Genomic DNA, 9,286 nt, shown 5'->3' on the forward strand with positions numbered 1-9,286 from the left:
ACGCCGATTCGAGAAGCTTTGACCCCACCTGACCTTCTTTCGCCGAATCAATAACCCCAATTCGTTCTGCTTCTCTCAAGTTTATAAGCAAGGTAGGTTCGTTGGCAAACTTGAGCCTTCTCACCCACCACAATGCTTTGCTCAAGCAGCATCTGCAGAAAGAGCCGCGCAAAACGCTCATGGCTTCGCGTCTGCGTCAATTTACGAAGCTGGCTGTACAAAAAGAAACTATTAAGTTTGTAGTTGTATAGTAAAGGAACGTTCTACTGGCTTACAAACAGCTGCCTGAACGGAGTGCTCAAAGAGAAAGGGTGAATAATCTAAGAAAGTATAGAGAACCAACGTACAACTTGCGATGCATAAAGTATTTACAACACCGACTAACAACGGTATTTACTGAAATATTTCCCCTCCCAAATTGGAGACAGTATTATTGCATGCATGAATAGGATAACAAGCCAATCATTGTAGATATAACGAGATTCCAGAAATTGGTGGGGCATTTGCAGACCCATCTTTGTTCACGGAACAGTGGTGAGGCATTTTTCAAGTGTGCGCGCTACTGCCCACCTGCCAAGTACGTTCGCGATGTCTTGGCATATGTAGACCTGCGCGAGACTCGCCCGTCTCCCCTCGCGAGACGGGTAGGACAGGTGCACATGCTGAATACGGGAAAGAAATACTTTGCAGAATGAAATTGAATTTTGTCAAAACGCCAGAGCTCTGGATTGCAGGTTACAGCGTGCACAGGGGCGCTCTGCCAGATTTTAAAGCGAAGCTTTCTGTGCCTCCTCCCTCACTTTTTCCAATTCTGCTGCTGCTGCTGTCACTGGCTTGCCAGCCGCGTCGGTGGGTGGTTTGAGAGCGTGCATAATGAACATGAGAGGGACGCGGGGAAGGCGTGTGCGAGTCCTTTTAGCGAGAACTTCGTGGGCATCGCTACAATACTCTTTGGACCTCTTTGTCCGTCACAATGCCCACTGAAACACCCTGGCTATCGACACAATGCCCTCTGGAAGACTAATTACGCGTTAGCCCCCTCCTGCCCACCCCCACCCACCGCAAAAGTAGTGCAGAAGGTGCAGCACTTACTATTTTGTACTCACATGCAACAGCGCAGAGGAGAGACAGTATGGTACTAAGGGGAGACAAGAGAATACTTAAAGCCAACAACCAGACGAAATGTCATCACAGTTCCCACACTTTGCCAGGAAATTGTTGTTGTCATTCAATAGCCTTTACCACAGCTGCACCCTCGCCGAGCAAAGGGGTTCGGCGATGGTATAGGCACAGCTATTGAATGGGAACAATACTAAATTGCTCTGCTCGTGGTAGTTTGAGGGCGAGCGTAGTTGGGTCGAAAATGACTTGTCTACCGCATGCACAAAATACCTCGATTTTGAATATATCTTCCTCATTAACCGTCAAACTGCTATTATAAGCAACTGCAGTAAGACAAAGACCGACATCAGATTATGACAACGACAACTCCTGGTGCTGTCCACCAGAGGGGAATCGTTCTTATATTTGTTCTTTCTTTTGAGCGGTCATAGGCCCCACTCGCTCACCCGCTCATAAAAACAAAGAAAAAAAAAACCCGAGATCTGGATTCGCTTCGGTTGCACTTTCACGACAGCAGGCAAAGAACTGACTTTTCGTACTTGGAAACTTAAGGTTTTCGTGTAATTCTGCACATGTGAAATTTCGTGGTGTCGCCTATACGTTTAGAAAGCTATTATGCTAGTACTTTTATATCTGCCGTTAATCCAAGCTATTTAAAATTTGAGTGAGCACTCCAGTTCAGAAATATGAGCATTGTGAACTTCTTGAAAATGCCAATTAAAGCCTTTTTTCTCTCTCTGTTTCTCTGTGTATAAAAGAAAAGACAGACTCGCAAGTACCTCTGTATCTTATACAATCAGGAAGGGCCACGTCTCTTTACAAATGAACGTCCAAGCAAACAAACAAAAAAGAAAGCATCGACAAATAAATTCACTTACACGCAGTTACCAGCCCACCTTTGCCCCATTTGATTTGATATCAGCCCATGTTTCTGGAAATAAATTTCCAGTGAAACTACCCGTAAACACAGAAAATGGCTTAGAGGTAGCGTAAAATAAATAGCTTTGAAAGTAATACACACACATAGTTTAAAAGAATATTTGTTTATATGCCTTGAAAACGAAACCGAAATTGAAATAACTTCCCCCGATGGGTGTCGCCGCTATCGCCGCTACGTCATTTCCTGCGTCTTGCGGCGGGCCGCCGAGAGCACATGTGTGTGTTCTCCGTGACATTCTTGAAGTTGTGAGTAATTAGATTGTTTTTTGCTGCGTTTAGGTTGTACCACCTCGTTGTTTTCGTGTACTTTTGTGCTCATCGACGCGAAGTGAGCGTCCGGAGTGAAGGCGACGCGATTATGCGTGAGAAAGAAGGGCACCAGCGGCCTACGACATCGGTGTTTCTTTGTGACAGTGTGTTTACTACGCCTACGACGGCCGTCATTCGTGGCGAAGGAGAAAACATCTTCCATTCGGCCTGAACAGTGATGAAGTGGACGTTTTGTTTTTCGGCGGAATGCATCGTCAACATGGTCCATCCACTACGTAAACGAAACGGCGTGCCCAGAGTACAGATCGTGACAGCGCTCCGCCTTCAAACCGAGGGCCTTTTGCAAGGCGCATGAACTGCTCATATAAAAGGTACGTACGTAGCCACGTTCAACGTCGCGTTTTTTATGGTGCGTCATTGTGGTAGTAATTTTCGCGTAATTTATTTAAAGGACAGCGCAAGGTGTGTTGGATGCGAGTGTAGTATATGTACTCCAGGCGTAGCCTATGGGCACCGAATGTGAAAAAGAAAAAAAAATGAATGTTTCATTGTTCACGTGTCCTCAACTAGAGTTGTAGAGAATTAAGTACTGCTACGCGTCAGTATTCGGCGCAGGCAGGGAAATAATACTTTGGTTTGACTAATTGGTTCTTTCTGTTACCAAAGATAGGCGCAGACTTATACCGGTGTCACACGGCCACTTTCGAGCACGATTGAGCGCGTTCTGGATCGAAAATTTCGACCTTGATTGGCTCCCGTCCACCGATTGTGCAACGAGGCCACACGCGTCCAGAAATTCGATTCCAGTCAGGATCGATCGCGGCCAAAAGTGTGCAGTGTGACAACCGTATTAAATGTCGCTTGTGTACTTTCACTCAATTGTTATTATTATTATTTTTTGTCGGAGCCCCCGTGGTAGGTAATGGCGCAGGCAGCTTGCAATGCTTGTGGTTTCATGACTAGAACTAATGCAAAACAAAAGAACCACGACCATCCCGGCTATGTACTTATCAATCGCTTTAAGTTGTGCTCGTTTGTTATAGAAGCTGTCGTGCTGTTGCGGATGAATGCGTGGTTGCGCTATTTGTTTATAAATTTATCTTTTTGTATAAATAAGCACACCGAGCCTAATCAATTTTTTTCTCGTCCTTGTACTCGTTTCTTGGTTTCACGCAGGCGTGCTTATTATTACTACTATTTGTTTTCTTGTTGTGTGACTGAACCCTGCCTAAGGCGTCCTGTCAGTTGTCAACAGTATTTCTGAAATGAATTGCACTTAGCGTCCTACGGTTATTGTACGCTTCACTACCTTATTTTAATGTCTAGTTATAAAGTGTATGGTTATTGTAACTATTCTTGGCCTTTATATATGTATTTATTAAGCTGGTAAATGCTTAATTGTATTTTCAGTTTTGAGAGGTTCTTTTATTGAGTCGTCAATCTCGAATGGTATTAATGGTGGGTTGTTTTCTTGTGCCCATGCAGTTGCAGTCAGCATGAAGCAATTGCAGTCAGCATGGAGCAATTGCATGGGAACCGACTGGCTGTCTTGGGCCTACACGTTGCTGAAAAGACAGTGAAGACGTCTGACCCGACAGGTATACTTTTTTCATCACAATTGGCCTACATATTTTTTTCACCGGAGGATGAAGACCTCCCCCAGTGAGCTCCAATTACCCCTGTCTTGCGCTTGCTGATTCGTAGTGAAGCCTGCAAAATTTTTTTACTTCATCGTAGTCTACTTCTCTACCGTCCTTGACTACCCTTCTCTTCTCTTGGCATCCATTCTGTAACTCGAATGTGCCACCGGTTATCTGCCCTATGCATTACATGGTTGAAGAAGGCACTTGGGCTAGTTGGTGCTCATTGCAGACTTGAGACATCAATAACTAGCGTGAAAAAGACAACATCAAGAAGCACATAAGAAAGAAGTCTAGACTTCAACTGAAATTTTTGCTACACAGAAACATGGAATGCACAGAATGTCGACGGACAGAAACAACACAGGAGCTATCGGAACAAATTTATGAACAGGTTAATTTCACTTACGAACATTCTTGGTAAGAGCCAGAGACGGGTGCTTACACACCCATTCCCCACTTTTTTGATGCAAAGTGGTTCGTATATTTCCCTATGTACCTGCTTCTGGAGCTGCCTGAGCACACGATTGCTTTGAAACTGCTCGGTGCATGGGCACGTATAGCGATGATTGGCCATGTGGCCACCAGCCACCAAGGCACTCAAAGCTGCCCTATGTGTCCTCAAGCCAAACAGGTCGGTGTTTAAACGACCGCTTGGGGGAACAAAGATAGGGCAGCTGTCATGGCTGGTGGCCATCTGACCAATCATTGCTGTAAGTGCAGTGCTGTGCAGTGCAGTGTAAGTCATTGCTGAGCAGTTTCAAAGCACTCATCTGCCCACGCGGCTCTAGAGGCAGGTCGACATGAAAATATTCGAAGCACTTTGCATCGAAAAGCAGGTGATAAGTGTATAAGCACCCCTTCCCTTGCTCTCGCCAAAAAAGAGTGTTCGTATCTCGAAATGAACCTGCCCATCGATTGGCTCCAATACCTCCTGTGTCAGGCAGGGAAAAGGAAAGATAAATGTTGCTTCCATGCGGTGAGGTCGCATCCCCTGAATCCTATGTTTCTGTGTAGCCAAAATTTCAGTTGAAGCCTAGAGTTCTGTCCTGTGTGCTTCTAGCTGTCGTCCGTTGTCTTTTTCGCGCTAGTTAATGATGTCTCACGTCTGCACTACATGGCCTGACCAGCTCCCTTTTTTTACTCTTTATGTCAGCTAGGATATCAGCTCCTTCATCTACTTTCTGAACCACGCTGCTGTCTTCCTGTTTCTGCTGCCATCAGGATAGGAGTGGACATGACAAATGAAACTGAATGTCATTTAGACAGAGGAGCAGTGAGACTTCCTGTGCTTTACCTTTTGCTGTTGTACATAATAGTTGAAATTGCACCAACACATCTTTTCCACCTTGTGATTTTCCCATAGCTGTGGCAAATAAATATATAGGCATTAAGAAACTAGAAATGCAGTTTGCCTAAGAAAGAGAATACTCTTGCACCTAAATGTAATGTGTATGATGCTCTGACTCCTTTGATGCATGTGCCTTGAGAGGTGTTGACGTTGTTCTTCATTTCTTTCTCAGTAAGCTTTACTTGATGGGTCTGACTTTGTATAAAGAAATAAGTTCTAAAGAAACCATAATACCTAACAGGCAGAATTCTCGAGGTTGAAAGTCAAGTTTTCTTTCATGATATATTTTTTTCAGGCTGTACTAGTTGATCCATGATGTTCGACAGACAGCGCAGACTTGTACAAGGGACGTCAAAAGTGGCGAGAAATGGAACAAATGCTATCGCCTCTTTCTCCATCCTTTGTCGAGTTCACATTGTCTAACGTCATCGACCAATACCAACTAGCCCGTTTGCGTACCTGTACTAGTTGAGCCATTTATACTATGGTACTCTAAACCAAATGTGATAAATTCAAAATTGGTGCCTTTTCTATCTTTGTACAAATACCTGTTTCATAAAATAGTTTAAAGTGTTATGGTTGATGTCATGTTTCGACACCACCATAACCTCATAAAATATCTTCATGGATGCAAAAGGTGCCTCTTGTGCAAGTTCCGTTCTAGCCTGACACGGAAAACAAACCTGGCAGAAGGTAGAGCACATGCTCTTTTGTAAACAAAACGCATGATTGCATTTTCTTGGCAGTTATTGCAATGTTTTCTGATGTTTATCTGCATGAACATTAATTATCTCAGCTGCTAAAGACACATCACTAGACACTGTGAGCAGAGAAAAGTGATTGTGCAGTGCTGTTGAAGTCATGCAACATTATGTTTAAGCAAACTGGCAGGGATGCTAGCTGTTAAAAAGAAAAAGCTGACTTCTAGAAAAATTTGCACTCCTAAATGTGGAATTGAAATTCACTATGCTTATAAGCTACAAAAGATTTCCAGGATGATCAGACTAGTTACACTGGCCATTTGCTGATTCAATAAGGTTCACTGAAGCTTGTTTTTAAATTCACACTGTTTTTATGCAGGGTGATGATTTTCAGTCTTGTGGAATTTTTAAATATAGTCCTGTTGCATATAGCATAATTCTAGTCCTTGAGCAGGAATACTCAAACACGTAGATATATCTAGCACAAGAAATCGAAACATATTAAACTAATTTAAAAAAATTATTATCTTTCGAATGAATTACATTATAGCTAATATAACCGAAAAGAAATGGGCTTAACCAAGAAACCCGATGTTTATTAATCATATCCTAAGAAGCCAGCAAACACTGACACCAAGGACAAGTTAGGGTAAATTACTTGTGATTAACAAATGAAATAAAGAAATGATAAATTAATGGAAATGAAAGTGGATGAAAAAACAGCTTGCTGCAGGTGGGGAACGAACCCACGTCTTTGCATTACGCGTTAGATGCTTTACCAATTGAGCTACTGCGGGCGCCGTTTCCCCATCACTTTCTTGGGTATTTATGCTTCCTAGTAGAACGCTGGGAGTGTTTGCCAGCGCCACCACATATCTGGGGCACATATTGTAATTTACGAATCATAGCCAGTGAGATTACAAGGTGTATCTACTTGGAATTGATTTCCAGAATGGCGTCAGTTTGGAGATATGCACCATCAAACTTGCCGGAAAAATGCACTGTTGTTCCACTTACTTTTTTAACAAAATGTACTTTTATGCACTGAGGCACAAAAGTGGGTTGTGCACTGATGCACAACCCACTACTTTACCAGTAGTACTGAAAACATTTTGGCTCTTTATCATTAATGCACTGATGTTTAAGCTATAGAATGTCACTTGCCCCATCTTCCTATCTCTTCACGTTCCAAAGTAATCGAGCAATGCATGGCATCCAGTGGTGATGTCCGGTTGAAACAGTGGGCTGTAATTGAATTTCTCACTGCGGATGGTTCTGCGCCCTTCAACATTCATTGCCATCTGAAAGCAGTTTACGGGGATGCCTGTGTTGAAATCAGCACTGTGCGTAGGTGGGCAAGTACTGAGAAACATCAAAATCCAGCCGCATCAAATGTCCAGGATCAGCACCGAACTGGACAGCCCACAATGGCTTCTTATGAGGATCATCAACATCAGGCAGACGAGTTGAATCGGGTCAATCGTAGGATCAAGCAACACCAGATTGCAGCAACACTCGCTATTTCCATTGGTGCAGTGAACCACATAATTAAAAACCTCCTGGGTTACAAGAATTGAACTTGTTGGCTATGCTTCGACTTTCTCATGTCAGTCGTCAGTTACCGTGACACCCTACAAGCGCAAGTCTTCTTGTAACGCAGGTCTTTAATGATGTGGTTCACTGAGGCAATGGAAATGGCGAGTGTTGCAATCTGGTGTTGCTTGATTCTGCGATTGCACCGAGTCAACTCATCTGCTGATGTTCATGACCCTCATCAGAAGCCATTGTGGGCCATCCATTTCGGTGCTGATCCGGGAGATTTGATGTGGTAGGATTTTGGTCTTTCACAGTCCTTGCCCACCTCTGCACAGTGCTGACGTCAACACAGGCATTCCTGTAAACTGCAGTCAAATGCCCATGAATGTTGATATGCGCACAACCTTCCCCAGTCAGAAATTCAATTACAGCCTGTTGTTTCAACTGGACGTCACCACTGGATGCCATGAATTGCTCGATTACTCTGGAACGAGAAGAGATAGGAAGGCGAGGCAAGTGACATTCGATAGCTTAAGCATAAGTGCATCAATGATAAAAAGTTCAAAATGTTTGCTGTAATATTGGCAAAGTAGTGGGCTTGGAGGCAATAATTTCTGAATTGCCCTCATATAGTTGTGTAGCCTGTCTCTCCTACATTCATGATGTGGCAGATTAAATGCCTTATTCTTTCGAAATAACGATTTCCTGGAAGTAAGCACTATCTGTGCTTGTTTTCTTTAACCTGCTCTTCATGTGATCTTGAAATATTAAAGTGAATGATGCAGGGAAGCGCTGCTGGTCATGTTTCGTGTACGTTTGCTGACATTAAATTGCAACAAATCATTTTGCAGGTAGAAAAGAAGCAGATGGCTACAGTGATCAATGAAGAAATGGCTTCATCTATGGTGGCTCGCCTTAGGACATTGGAATGGAGCTACAAGAAGGCATCATCATCCTCGCCTGTGCCCTGGAACTTTGGTTTGAATGAGACTGTTCTTCAATGTAGAACGGCCGCAAGACTTGTCACCACAAGGCATAGTGCAAGCTCAAAATATTGTACAGGAGGCTAGAATAAATGACCCTTCATGCAGTCACTCTGTATCTGTGATAAATGGGACCATTTCACGCAGAACACTCACAAGTGATAATGTGTTTTCTCTCAAAGTTGCTATGCAGTGCGTTTGTAAACACATTACCTATTGTATGCACACCATACATAACATTTCTGTGTGCTACCCTAACTGTAGACTTAGAAACAAACAATGAAGTGCATATGTACCCGCTTCCACATGCCGTACTTCAAGGGCTATTATATTGCTCATTACACCCGATAGGTGAAGGGGTAATATATTCCTGATCACACCCTTACACCCCATGGGTCGAAGGGTAATATGTTGTTCAAAACACCCTCAAGGGATAGGGTGTTATTGGAATATAGAATAACCATCATAAGGGTGTAATTCCCTATAAAACCCAGCTTTTTCAAGGGTGCTAGGGGGTTAGTTATAGACACCGAAAAAAACCCTTAGGGGTGTAAATTATTTTACAGTGTATACCTTTTACGCTTATCTGGTGGGGCACAGCTCATTTAGGACGAGCGAGAGGTGATGTTCTGGCACCCCAATATTCGCGAGCGTGTGTTTATATATAACGCATTTCGAGAGAAGGATTAAATGCCCCCATGGCTGCGCCTGCACTGTAAAATAATCCACTGTAAATAATAAATG

General features: G+C 43.3%; 1 long non-coding RNA gene across 1 annotated transcript; it reads left to right on the forward strand.

Annotated features, from left to right (window-relative positions):
* The first annotated feature begins 2,261 nt into the window (after positions 1–2,261).
* LOC135914135 (uncharacterized) lies at positions 2,262–9,064 on the forward strand. Its single transcript, XR_010568213.2, has 3 exons — positions 2,262–2,702; positions 3,817–3,929; positions 8,411–9,064. It is a non-coding gene; the product is annotated as an uncharacterized lncRNA (long non-coding RNA).
* The last annotated feature ends 222 nt before the right edge of the window (positions 9,065–9,286 follow it).

Source organism: Dermacentor albipictus, unplaced genomic scaffold, assembly GCF_038994185.2.
Source record: "Dermacentor albipictus isolate Rhodes 1998 colony unplaced genomic scaffold, USDA_Dalb.pri_finalv2 scaffold_15, whole genome shotgun sequence".
In the NCBI taxonomy this organism is placed as follows: domain Eukaryota; kingdom Metazoa; phylum Arthropoda; class Arachnida; order Ixodida; family Ixodidae; genus Dermacentor; species Dermacentor albipictus.